Source organism: Phocoena sinus, chromosome 20 (assembly GCF_008692025.1).
Source record: "Phocoena sinus isolate mPhoSin1 chromosome 20, mPhoSin1.pri, whole genome shotgun sequence".
Classification (NCBI taxonomy): domain Eukaryota; kingdom Metazoa; phylum Chordata; class Mammalia; order Artiodactyla; family Phocoenidae; genus Phocoena; species Phocoena sinus.
Window position 1 is genome coordinate 405,204 of NC_045782.1, and position 12,117 is coordinate 417,320.

Genomic DNA, 12,117 nt, shown 5'->3' on the forward strand with positions numbered 1-12,117 from the left:
GGATGGAGCGGGGGTCATAAGCAGCCACCCTTGCCTCCTGCTGCCAAGGGCTTTCCGTGGAATAAAGAAAGTATGGGTAAGGCACACGGCATGTGGTGGGGACTCGACGTGACACACAGGGAATGTTTATTCTGAGGCTTGGAGAAGTTGTTTTGCTGTCACATCTCCCCACTGGGCTCTGCAGCTCTCAGGAGGGAGGGGTGGAGATGACCAGAGGTTTTAGGATGGAGCCTGCAGTGCTGGGGCTGGTGCCACCGTGAAGTGTGGCGTGAGAGGTGGCTGAGGACTGCGGAGCAGGGCGGGCAGGCAGTCCTCCTCGGGCTCTGCCGCTGGTTTGCTCGGCAGCCAGAAGGCAAGGTGACCTCGCTCTTTTCCCCTAGTGCTGCTTGACACATTCCGAGACCCTGGAGGCACAGGGTTGGGGCTTGGGTGGGAAGTCAGGGTGGAGAGGGAGATTAGGATTCCTCGCTCTTGGAGTGACGGTCAGTCGGTGGTCAGTCGAGTCCTGCGCCCTTGAAGCATGTTGGTGGGAGGGGGATTCATGAGAGTCTCGGAGGCCCCCAGAGGTCTCCGGTGACACAGTAGGGATTTTTAAATTCTATTTTGGGGGAAGAAGCTTGGATCAACCCTCAGGATTTTCCTTGGAGGAGGAAAATTACCTCTTCTCTTTGGGGTTAAAGTGCTCCTTAGCCGGGTCCTGCCCCTTGGATTTGGTAGCTGGCAGGAATTTAGTTGTCTTTCTTTAAAAAAAATTTTTGGCTGCACCTCACGACATGTGGGATCTTAGTTCCCCAACCAGGGATTGAACCCGCACCCCCTGCAGTGGAAGCACTGGAGGCGTGGAGTCTTAACCACTGGACCCTCAGGGAAGTCCCGGAATTTCAGCGTCTTTAATGTTAGATGAGAAGATATCCCCATAGACATAGACTTAGACCTTTTAGACCTCTGTTAAAGAAAATATTTCTTTGCCCCTTCTTGTGCACTGGTTGCCCCGCCCTGTCCAGCCCGTGTGTGGCCGGCACGTGGAGGCTTCCATCTTGAGCTTGATCTGAGCAGTTGGGGCTGCTGCCCCCCAGTCTGCTTTCAAGGAGCCTCTCAGGACTCCCTTGCAGCACCCCATTCAACCCTTTTCCCTTTGCAGCTTTTGAAGAGCTAATTGTTCAGACTTCACATGACATGTGGTGTTTACCTCTTTGGTCTCTCCTAAAGGAGTTTTAACAACAGTCACCAAACTTGGATATGAATGTTCACAGCCACCAAAAGGGGAAAACAACCCCAGTGTCATCAATAAACAGATGTGGTCCATCCACACAATGGAATATTACTTGGCCATGAAAAGGAGTGTGGTACAACCAACAACTACAGCATGGATGACCATCGAAAACATCCGCTCAGTGGGAGAAGCCAGACACAAAAGACCACGTGTTATCTGATTCCATTCATGTGAAGCGTCCAGACTAGGCAAACCTGTAGAGACGTAAAGCAGATTAGTGGTTGCTGGGGACTGGAGCGGGGAGTTTGTGGGGAATGATAGCTAAAGTATACAGGGCTTCTTTTTGGGATAGATTTGATTATGGTGGTGGATGCACTACAAACCATTGACTTGTACACTTTTAAATGGGTGAGTTGTATGGTATGTGAATTATATCTCAAAAAAGTAAGTTATTACAAAAATACACCAAAACAGTCATTACCCGCACCCCCCTCCCCCCGTTTTTGGTTTGTGCTTGTAATTCACATTTTTTTAAAAAAATTTATTTATTTTTGGTTGCGTTGGGTTTTCGTTGCTGCCTGTGGGCTTTCTCTAGTTGTGGTGAGCAGGGGCTACTCTTTGTTGCAGTGCGCAGGCTTCTCATTGCAGCAGCTTCTCTTGCTGTGGAGCACGGGCTCTAGGTGCGCGGGCTCAGTAGGTGTGACTCACAGGCTCTAGAGTGCAGGCTCAGTAGTTGTGGCGTACGGGCTTCGTTGCTCCGTGGCATGTGGGATCTTCCCAGACCAGGGCTTGAACCCGTGTCCCCTGCATTGGCAGGTGGATTTTTTTTTTTTTTAATATTTTATTTATTTGGTTGCTCCGGGTCTTAGCTGCAGCAGGCAGGCTCCTTAGTTGTGGCATGCAAACTCTTAGTTGCAGCATGCACGTGGGATCTAGTTCCCTGACCAGGGATCAAACCCTGGGCCCCCTGCACTGGGAGTGTGGAGTCTTATATACTGCGCCACCAGGGAAGTCCCTGTAATTCACATTTTGCCAAACCTTTATTTGACATCTTTGTTTCCTGTCTTTTTGTCATTTTTGGTTTGACATCTGCTACCCATGAGTAGCTAACACCTCAGATTCTACCTCCGTCCTGCGCTCTGTCCTGGTTACCCCAGGCCCCCAGGAGCACGCTGGACGGGCATGGTGTTGGCCTCGCCCTCTCACACCCACGTGTGCGTGTCTGTGCACGCACAGCTTGGGGCTCAGCCGTGGTCAAGTGCGTGGCAGCTGCGTGGCAGCAGCGTGGACGTGTTCTGTGCTGAAAGCAACTGGCCATCAGATAACTTTATTTGGAGTTCGGTTTATTGTTTCACCAAGTATTTATTGTCTTTGTCTCCACCCAGTGCTACTTCTGATTTGGCTGAAGGGTGGGACTTTATCTCGAGGTTTAGAGCTCTGGAGGAGGGGGCCCCCAAAGACACTGGGCCTTATGGTATTTTGGGGGTGTGCCCTCTCCCCTTGGAACCCCGTGCCATAACATGCTGCCGGGTGGGCGGCACGAGGCAGTGGGTGAGGCTTGGCGGCCTCTGGAGGGAAGTGTGGGCCTCTGCACATGCCAGCCGGCCTCCCTGTCGCATGTCCCCTGACCTCCATTTCTGAGGTTGCCTTTGCTGGCTCCTCACGGAGGTCTCTCCCAGATCCCTCCTCTGTGCTCCCTGGTGCTGAGTTCCTTACCCTTAGCTCCAGTTTTTGTGTCTTTGTCTCATTGTGGGTATTCTCAGTGGCTTTGTTGTCTTGGCATCCTGACATTTGACAGCAAAGATGGGTAAACTGCATTTCTTATAAGTTTCTTTCTTCTGGGCCACATGTCCTTGTGTAATTAGTAGGTTCCCTACTCATTCCCCAAAGTATCCCAGTTTGGATGATAAATGTACAGGGTTACTCTACATTTGAGGCTCTACTTTCTCTGGGTGGAGGTGGGAGCCTGTGCTCACACTTACGTCTTTCATCCACAGGTAGGAAAGACTCCTCCTTCTGGAGAAGAGCCCCATGGTCTCTGTCCACTCCCCAAATGCCTTCACAGCCCGTAGTGCCTGGCCAAGCTGGGTGGGCGGCTCCATGAAGGGTGGTTTGTGGAGGTTCATCCTCTAGTGAACTCCTTACGGGGACCGTGCCTTGGCACTACACACAGGCCCCAGGCCTCAGCTGCAGGGATGTCTAGGGGAGGCCCTGAGTGAGGTGCTGGTCAGGACTAGACCCCCAAGGAGAGTCACCCACTTGGGAACGTGCGTCCTGCTGGGATGGCACCAGCCTTTACTTTTGGGAGTGGCTCACTGATGGGCGGTGTCGAGAGGTTAAAGGCAAGATACGGGGCCAGGTGGCCTTGACTCACACCCACTTAGACACTGTGCTTTCCTTGTATGTGAAATGGAAGAGTGGCACAGGGTACATGACGTGAAGTGCCTGGAGCAGTGACCCGCCTCGTAAGCCGTGAGCGTTGGCTGTGGTGACAGTGGGGACAGCTGTGACTAACAGAGCAAACCGATGGGCATTTCAAGCAGACTTCCCACGTGCTCACTCAGAGGGAACGTGTTTCTTCAGGGCCACATACCTGATGCTTTTCTTTCTCGGAAGCTGGGCTTCACCCTAGGCCCTGATGGCACTGAGTTGCATACGGTGGCTGCCCCACGATTGTGCGTATCTTCGCAGCGGCTGACGGTCCTCTCCTGACTTTCAGAGGCAGATGACAGGCCCTGGGCGCTCGTGCCGGCAGGTGGTGCCCACATGGAGGAATGTAGTTTGGGTCTAGAACTGAATGTCTGTAAAGCAATAGGACAGTATTCTCCAGGGCTTGATTGAGACACCTTGGACAAGGCTTAGAGACGAGTTCCAACACAGTTTGGTCCACGTGGCATTGGGAGAAGCCTGGTGTGGCCTCTTGAGGGATCTGCAGTGATGGGTGATGCTGGTTGGCCCTGACGGATTTGTTCTAAAAGAGAAGCCCCACGTTCCTGGGGTCTTGGCCCTACTGGCCTGTAGAGGTGTGTGCTAACCCAGGCGTGGGTCGGGCAGGTGGGCACAAGCTCTGCTGACAGGCCTCCCTCTGCGGTGTGCTTGGATGAAGTGGTCTTTGGGTGGCCAGGACACAGCGAGGTTTTGGCGGGGGTAAGGCCTCAGACTGACTTGGACATGTGCTCACATTTCCTTTTACTGACTTAACATCTACACATCCCAGAAGAGACAGGCAACCTTGGAATCTCCCATGATTTACAAGCTTGTAAAGATGGCCAGACGGCTGCTACCCAGGCATCGTTTCTCCTTTTGGAATTGAAATGCAGAAAATATTATACATCCTGTTTGCTATGAGTGTGGAAGCGTTTCCACAGAAACTCTTTTGTGGAAAAGAAGGTCAAGGAACCAACCTCAAAACCACAGAAGATGTATTAGCTGCAATTTACACACCTTCTGCCCATAGATCTTTCAGTGAATCCTCTACCAAAGGGCCATTTGCCCTCACCTCATGCTTGAGTGCAGCTGCTCAACCCCCCACATCGGGCCCAGAGAAATCTTTGCCCCAGGAATCTCCCTGAAGCTGGGATACTGGCCCCCATAGGTATGGATCCTTCTTCAAGGCTGCTTGGAGATTGTTCTTGAAGAACTTTCATGGGGATGGTCATTGTGCTTGGAGGTTATATGTTCAGGCTTGTGTGCGGGAGCCTGTGTGGGGTTTGCATGCTTTGCCCCTCCCCTCAGAGTCAGGATTCCTGGGGTCCATCTGGACTGGCCTTGAATACTTTACAGTCTTTCCCTTCACACTTGGGGTTCATTCCGCTGAGCGCTGCTGGCCTCTACACACCAGCTGTGTGCATGGGCCTGAGTAGATGCTGGGATTTATGTCCCTGACTCTCAGGCATTGATTGTTCAGTGACTCAGTGTGTGTTTGTGTCTGATGTCATTTAAAAATTTTTTAATGGCAAGGATATATATTTTTTCCTTTTATTGTAGATGTTGAAACTGAGATTCACAGCCATAGTGTCTTGTTCTGGGCTACACAATGATGAAGTCAAGGAACCAGGACTTGAACTTGGGCCTCCTGGCTCCCAGGCCGGGGTCTTTACACTGACTACCCAGAACTGTTAGGTCATGTTGGTGGAGAGTGCAGTACAGGGGTTCCCTAACCTCATCTTCTGCCGGGAATGATCAAGGCTGTATCAGAAGGCGTGCATGCATGGGCAGTCAAACATCTGCCCTTCCTTTTAAAAAATAACATCTAGGGGCTTCCCTGGTGGTGCAGCGGTTAAGAATCTGCCTGCCAATGCAGGAGACATGGGTTTGAGCCCTGGTCCGGGAAGATCCCACATGCTGCTGAGCAACTGAGCCCGTGCACCACAACTACTGAGCCTGCGCTCTAGAGCCCGCGAGCCACAACTACTGAAGCCTGTGCACCCTAGAGCCGGTGCTCTGCAACAAGAGACGCTACCACCATGAGAAGACGGTGCACTGCAACAAAGAGTAGCCCCCGCTCGCTGCAACTAGAGAAAGCCGGCGCACAGCAACGAAGACCCAACGCAGCCAAAAATAACTAAAATAAATAAATTAATTAATTAAAACAAAAAATCTGCTAAGTGCTATATAGTAGCATTAGTTTACAAAAAATGATGTTAAGTAAACAGACAAAACCCCCCAAGAGTTGTTCATGATCCCAACAGTGAGCACGATAGCTGTTTTCTTGTTGACTCTCAATCTTACTCAGTCCTGCTGTATTTTTAAATCATAGGCCACATTTTCACATCCTGCCTTGGTTCCCTGAAGGAGACATCCCTGGTCCCCTTCACTAGACTGAATGCCCCTTGGGGACTATATATATGTGTTTCATGTTTTTATCTCTGATACCTTGAGTGATTGCAGCTTCAGAGCAGCTTGTGGGGAAATTCTGCTGAACACTTCCAGAGGGCTCTGGTCACCCAGGAGGCAGAGAGAAGCCCCCAGCTCTGGGTGGGGAGCACTGACTTGATGGGAGTCCTGTGGGTTCATACTCTAGAGGGTTTCTTGACTTCCTCATAGTTATCTATAATTAATTAATTATAACTGATTGCTGTGTAATATTTTAGAGAGTTGATAGATCAGCATTCATTTAGCCATTGACTTGTTGGACAGCAAGTTGCTCCCAAGTCGTGAGTGGAGCTGTTTGTTGCTCTGTGTTATTTCTTTAGGCTCCGTTTCTGGCTGGTGGGATTCCTGGGGGCAGGAGCATGGAAATACCATGCTTCTTGCCACGTGTGGCCGCGTGGCTGCTCCCCAAGAGTGCTGGCTTCCCTGTGGTGTTTCTGCCTTTTGTCGAGGCCAGCGTGGCGCACACAGTGTTGGTTGGGGATTGGATTCAGGAAAGGGAGAAAGACGGTTGGAGGTCAGCCTGTCTGCGTGCTCCTCTGTGTGCTGGTTTGTCCCTCAGTGTCGGGGGCTGACCGGTTCCTCCCGGTGACCGGGCTCTGAGTGTGGAAGGCAGAGGTGTGGCCTGGGCTCACCCAGCCTTGGCCGGGAGCCCTCACAGCAGCACCCGGAGAACAAGTAGGGAGCAGTTGGGTGACGCATCAGTGTGTCCACTGACTCATCCCAGTCACTCGGCCCTGCTTTGCACTGGGCACCTCGCTGGGCGAAGGTGTGGAAACGGGAGGGATGGAGATGGCGCGGGGCTGGGAGATGGGTCTTAGGGGCGAGCAGACCGTTGCCAGCAGGATGTGGTGAAGAGCCCTCCACGCAGAGAACTGCTGTGCAAAGCCCAGAGACCTGAGGTGGTTTTCTTTCCGTGGGGAGGTGTAAGTGTAAGAGCAGCTCAGCAGGAGGAGCCCCAGGAAGTTCTCAGTAAGCATCTGCCTTTGGGTTGGTTACTGTACTTGAAGGGGGTGTGCGTTTTAAAAATATATATATATTTATTTATTTATTAATTATTTGGCTGCATCGGGTCTTAGTTGTGGCAGGCAGGATCTTCGTTGCAGCATGCGGGGATTCTCTTTAGTTGTGCTGCGTGGGCTCAGTAGTTGCGTTGTGTGAGCTTAGTAGTTGCAGTGCTGAGGCTCTCTAGTTGTGGCATGTGGGCTCTAGAGTGCACGGGCTTAGCTGTCCCGCGGCATGTGGGATCTTAGTTCCCTGACCAGGGGTCAGACCTGTGTCCCCTGCATTGGAAGGCGGATTCTTAACCACTGGACCACCAGGGAAGACCCAGGCGTGGGATTTTTTCTTTTTTAATTTAATATTTATTTATTTAGGTTGAATTGGGTCTTAGTTGCGGCAGGCGGGCTCCTTAGTTGTGGTTCGCTGGCTCCTTGGTTGCGGCACATGGACTCCTTAGTTGCGGCTCAGCAGCTCCTTATTGTGGCATGTGAACTCTTAGTTGTGGCATGCATGTGGGATCTAGTTCCCTGACCAGGGACTGAACCCGTGCCCCCTGCATTGGGAGAGCGGAGTCTTTTCCACTGGACTACCAGGGAAGTCCCCTGGGCATGGGATTTTGAGGGGACCTGCACAGGGGACAGGGAATTACCCTAGTCCATGGAGTAGAGGTGTTTGTGTCGGGGGGGTCAGCTTTGGAAGTGAGGGGCCCCAGTCTGTAGAGCGCCTTTAGGATGATGGGGTGTTAGCAGGGGGGTCGGAACGTGGTGCCCACATTTCTGCAGGGATAGTTTTGGGTGCTCCCTCTGTGGTGCCATACTGTGTGACGTGTCTGACTGCCTTTCTCAATGCCCTGTGCACTCTGAGGGCGGGTGAGTCTGAGGGGACAGAAATGTGAGCTTCACCACCTGGCAGAAATCTGTCACTGATGTCTGCTCTCTTTGAGCCTCAGATGGGCACGGTGAAACTGAGAGCCGAGCATGTAATGTTCTGGACGTCTTGGAGCTGGTTGTGATCGGGCAGCTGTGTGCAGAGGCCTGGATGTGTCTGGGAGGCATCCGTGTGGCAGCTTGACCACGCTGTGTAAAGCCAGCCAGGGTGTTTGCTCCTTCACCTGCCTGCAGCCCGCCCACTTGGCCTGAGTCGAGACATCAGGCTGTCCTTGGTGCAACGCAGATCTGCCTGAGGAGCGTGGCGAGGGGGAAAGGGGCTGAAGAATCTCGCCACGGTCAAGCCCACAGGCCTCAGAGAAGGTGTATGTATGTGTGCCTGTGGCCTCAGGAGAAGCTGGTGGAAAGGCCAGTGGAGCTCATGCAGCACAGCTGAGGGCCATGCAGGGCCGCCTTGCCTGGGCATGACCCCTCTGGACTGCAGAGGCTTTTGTGGCTGGAGCCTCTGTGCTCTGGGGCTGCGATGGGTCCCCTTCCAGGGGTAAACGCTCGTATGTGGGTGCAGGGAGTATTCTGAAGTAACAGGTTTTTTTTGTTTGTTTGAATTTTATTATATTTATTTTTTATACAGCAGGTTCTTATTAGTTATCTGTTTTATACATATTAGCATATATATGTCAATCCCAGTCTCCAGTTCATCCCCCCACACACACTTTCCTCCCTTGGTGTCCATACATTTGTTCTCTGCATCTGTGTCTCAATTTCTGCCTTGCAAAATGGTTCATCTGTACCATTTTTCTAGGTTCCCCATATATGTGTTAATATACGATATTTGTTTCTCTCTTTCAGACTTACTTCACTCTGTATGACAGTCTCTAGGTCCATCCATGTCTCTACGAATGACCCAATTTCATTCCTTTTTATGGCTAATATTCCACTGTATACATGTACCACATCTTCTTTATCCATTCGTCTGTCGATGGACATTTAGGTTGCTTCCATGACCTGGCTACTGTAAATAGTGCTACAGTGAACATTGGGGTGCATGTGTCTTTTTGAATTACGATTTTCTCTGTATATATGCCCAGTAGTGGGATTGCAGGGTCATATGGTAATTCTATTTTTAGTTTTTTAAGGAACCTCCATACTGTTCTCCATGGTGGCTGTATCAATTTACATTCCCACCAACAGTGCAAGAGGGTTCCCTTTTCTCCACATCCTCTCCAGCATTTGTTGTTTGTAGATTTTTTTTTAAATATATATTTTTAAAATTTAGTTGTTTTATCTATTTTTGGCTGCATTGGATCTTCGTTGTGGTACATGGGCTTCTCATTGCAGTGGCTTCTCTTGTTGCAGAGCACGGGCTGTAGGCACACGGGCTTCAGTAGTTGTGGCACATGGGCTTCAGTAGTTGTGGCTCGTGGGCTCTAGAGCACAGGCTCAGTAGTTGTGGCGCACAGGCTTAGTTGCTCTGCGACATGTGGGATCTTCCCCGACCAGGGCTCCAACCTGTGTTCCCTGCATTGATTGGCAGGCGGATTCTTAACCACTGCGCCACCAGGGAAGCCCTGTAGACTGTTTTTAAATTAAACTTTTTATTTTGAGATAATTGTAGTTTTGCATGCAGTTGTAAGATACAATCCAGAGAGATCCTGTGTACTCTTTCCCCAGTTTTCCCCAGTGGTAACATCTTGTAAAATTACAGCACAATGTCACGGTCAGCAGGATCTCGACATCCCTGCAGTCAAGATGCGGGGTGCTTGTACCCCCGCAGGGTCCCTCACAACCACATGTCCTGCACCTCCTACCCCTGTTGCCTCCTTAACTCCTGGCAGCCGCAAATCTGTTCTCCATTTCTAGAAATTCCACATTTCAAGAATGTTATATCCGTGGAATCATACGTCATGTAACCTTTCAAGGATTGACTTTTTTCACTCATCCTAATTCTCTGGAGATTCATCCAGGTTGTGTGCATCACCAGTTGTTTCCTTTTTATTGCTTACTAGTATTCCATGGTGTACACGGCTTAATCACTCATTCGCTGAAGGACATCTGCATTGCTTCCAGGGTTTTTTTTGGCCTTTACAGATAAAAATGCAGTAGCCACTCATGTACAGTTTTTGTGTGAGTGTTAGCTTTTATTTCTCTGTAATAAATGCCCAGGAATGCAGTTCCTGGATTATGTTGTAGTCGCATGTTTAGTGTTTAAAGAACCTGCTAAACTGTTTTTCAGAGTGGCTGTACCATTTTATATTCCCTCCAACAACATACGAGTTTCTTCACATCCTTGTCAGCATTTGGTGTTGTCACCATTCTTTTTTTTTTTTTTTTTTTTTTTTTTTTTTTTGCGGTACGCAGGCCTCTCACTGTTGTGGCCTCTCCCGTTGCGGAGCGCAGGCTCTGGACGTGCAGGCTCAGCGGCCATGGCTCATGGGCCCAGCTGCTCCGCGGCATGTGGGATATTCTTGGACTGGGGCACGAACCCGTGTCCCCTGCATCGGCAGACGGACTCTCAACCACTGCGCCACCAGGGAAGCCCTGTTGTCACTATTTTTAATTTTAGTCATTCTGATAGGTGTGTAGTAGTATCTCATTTTTTTTTTAAAATTAATTTATTTTTGGCTGCGTTGGGTCTTTGTTGCTGCGCGTGGGCCTTCTCTAGTTGTGGCGAGCGGGGACTGCTCTTCGTTGAGGTGCGCAGGCAGAGCACGGGCTCTAGGCGTGTGGGATTCAGTAGTTGTGGCTCGTGAACTCTAGAGCGCAGGCTCAGTAGTTGTGGTGCACGGGCTTAGTTGCTCTGTGGCATTTTCCTGGACCAGGGCTTGAACCCGTGTCCCCTGCATTGGCAGGCGGATTCTTAACCACTGCACCACCAGGGAAGTCCCTCTCATGTGGTTTTAATTTGCATTTCCCTAATAGCTAATGATGTTGAACATCTTTTCATGTATTTATTTGCCATATGTATATCTTCTGTGAAATATCTTTTCATATGTCTTTTGCCCATGTTCTAACTGGGTTGTTTGGTTTTTTTTATTATTGAGTTTTGAGAGGTCTTTATATATTCTAGATACTAATCCTTTGTTAGATATGTGGTTTGCAAATATTTTATCCCACTCTTATTTTTTCACCCTCCTAGTAGGGCCTTTTGTAAAACAAATACTTTAAATTTTAATGTGGTCCAAATTGCCAATTTAAGTGTGTGCTCCATTTTGAGTTAATTTTTGTGTAGGATTGAGCTTTATTTATTTTTTGCCTATGGATGCCAGTTGCTACAGTACCATTTGTTGAAAGACTGTCACTCCTCCCCTGAATTTTTTAGCACCTTCGTTTTTTTTCGTTTTTTGTTTTTTGTTTTTTTTTTGGTGGTGGGGGGGTGCCTCGCCGTGCAGCAGGTGGGATCTCAGTTCCTCAACCAGGGATCAAACCTGTACCCCCTGCAGTGGACGCATGGAGTATCTTTTTTAAAAAAAAATATTTATTTTTTTATTTGGTTGCACCAGGTCTTAGTTGTGGCATGCAGGATCTAGTTCCCTGACCAGGGATCGAACCTGGGCCCCCTGCATTGGGAGTGCGGAGTCTTAACCACTGGACCACCAGGGAAGTCCGTTTTAGCACCTTTGTTCAAAGTTAAATTGGGCACATTTGTGTGGGTCTGTTTCTGGGTTTTCCAGTCTGTTCCATTAATCTGTATGTCTAACTTTCCATTAATACCACAGCTTTGATTACTGTGGATATATAATAAATCTTATAATCAGGTAGATGGATTCCTCCCTCTGTCTTCTTCTTTTTAATTAAAAATAGTTCCTTTGCCTTTCCATATAAATTTTAGAATAATCTTGTCTATATCTGCAAAAAAGTCTTCGTGAGCTTTTGTTAGTAATTGAATTAAGCTTATATATCAGTTTGGGGACAATTGACAATTTAGAATCTTCCAGTCTATGAACACAATATGTCTCTCCCATTTATTTATGTCTTCTTTGATTTTTCATCAGCACTGTGTAGTTTTCAGCATGCAGTTCCTGTACATGTTTTGTTAGATTTACACCTAAGTATTTCATTTTTTTTAACAATTGCAAGTGGTATTTTATTTTTAATTTTGGTGTCCACATATTCATTACTAATACATAGAAATACAGTTGATTT

At 49.0% G+C, this 12,117-nt stretch overlaps 1 protein-coding gene and 1 non-coding gene across 13 annotated transcripts in view; one reads left to right on the forward strand and one right to left on the reverse strand.

Annotated features, from left to right (window-relative positions):
* MPRIP (myosin phosphatase Rho interacting protein) overlaps positions 1-12,117 on the forward strand; it is a 136,683-nt gene that overhangs the window by 13,601 nt on the left and 110,965 nt on the right. The window lies entirely within an intron of this gene.
* On the reverse strand, positions 11,502-11,574 carry TRNAG-CCC. Its single transcript has one exon. It is a non-coding gene; the product is annotated as a tRNA-Gly (tRNA).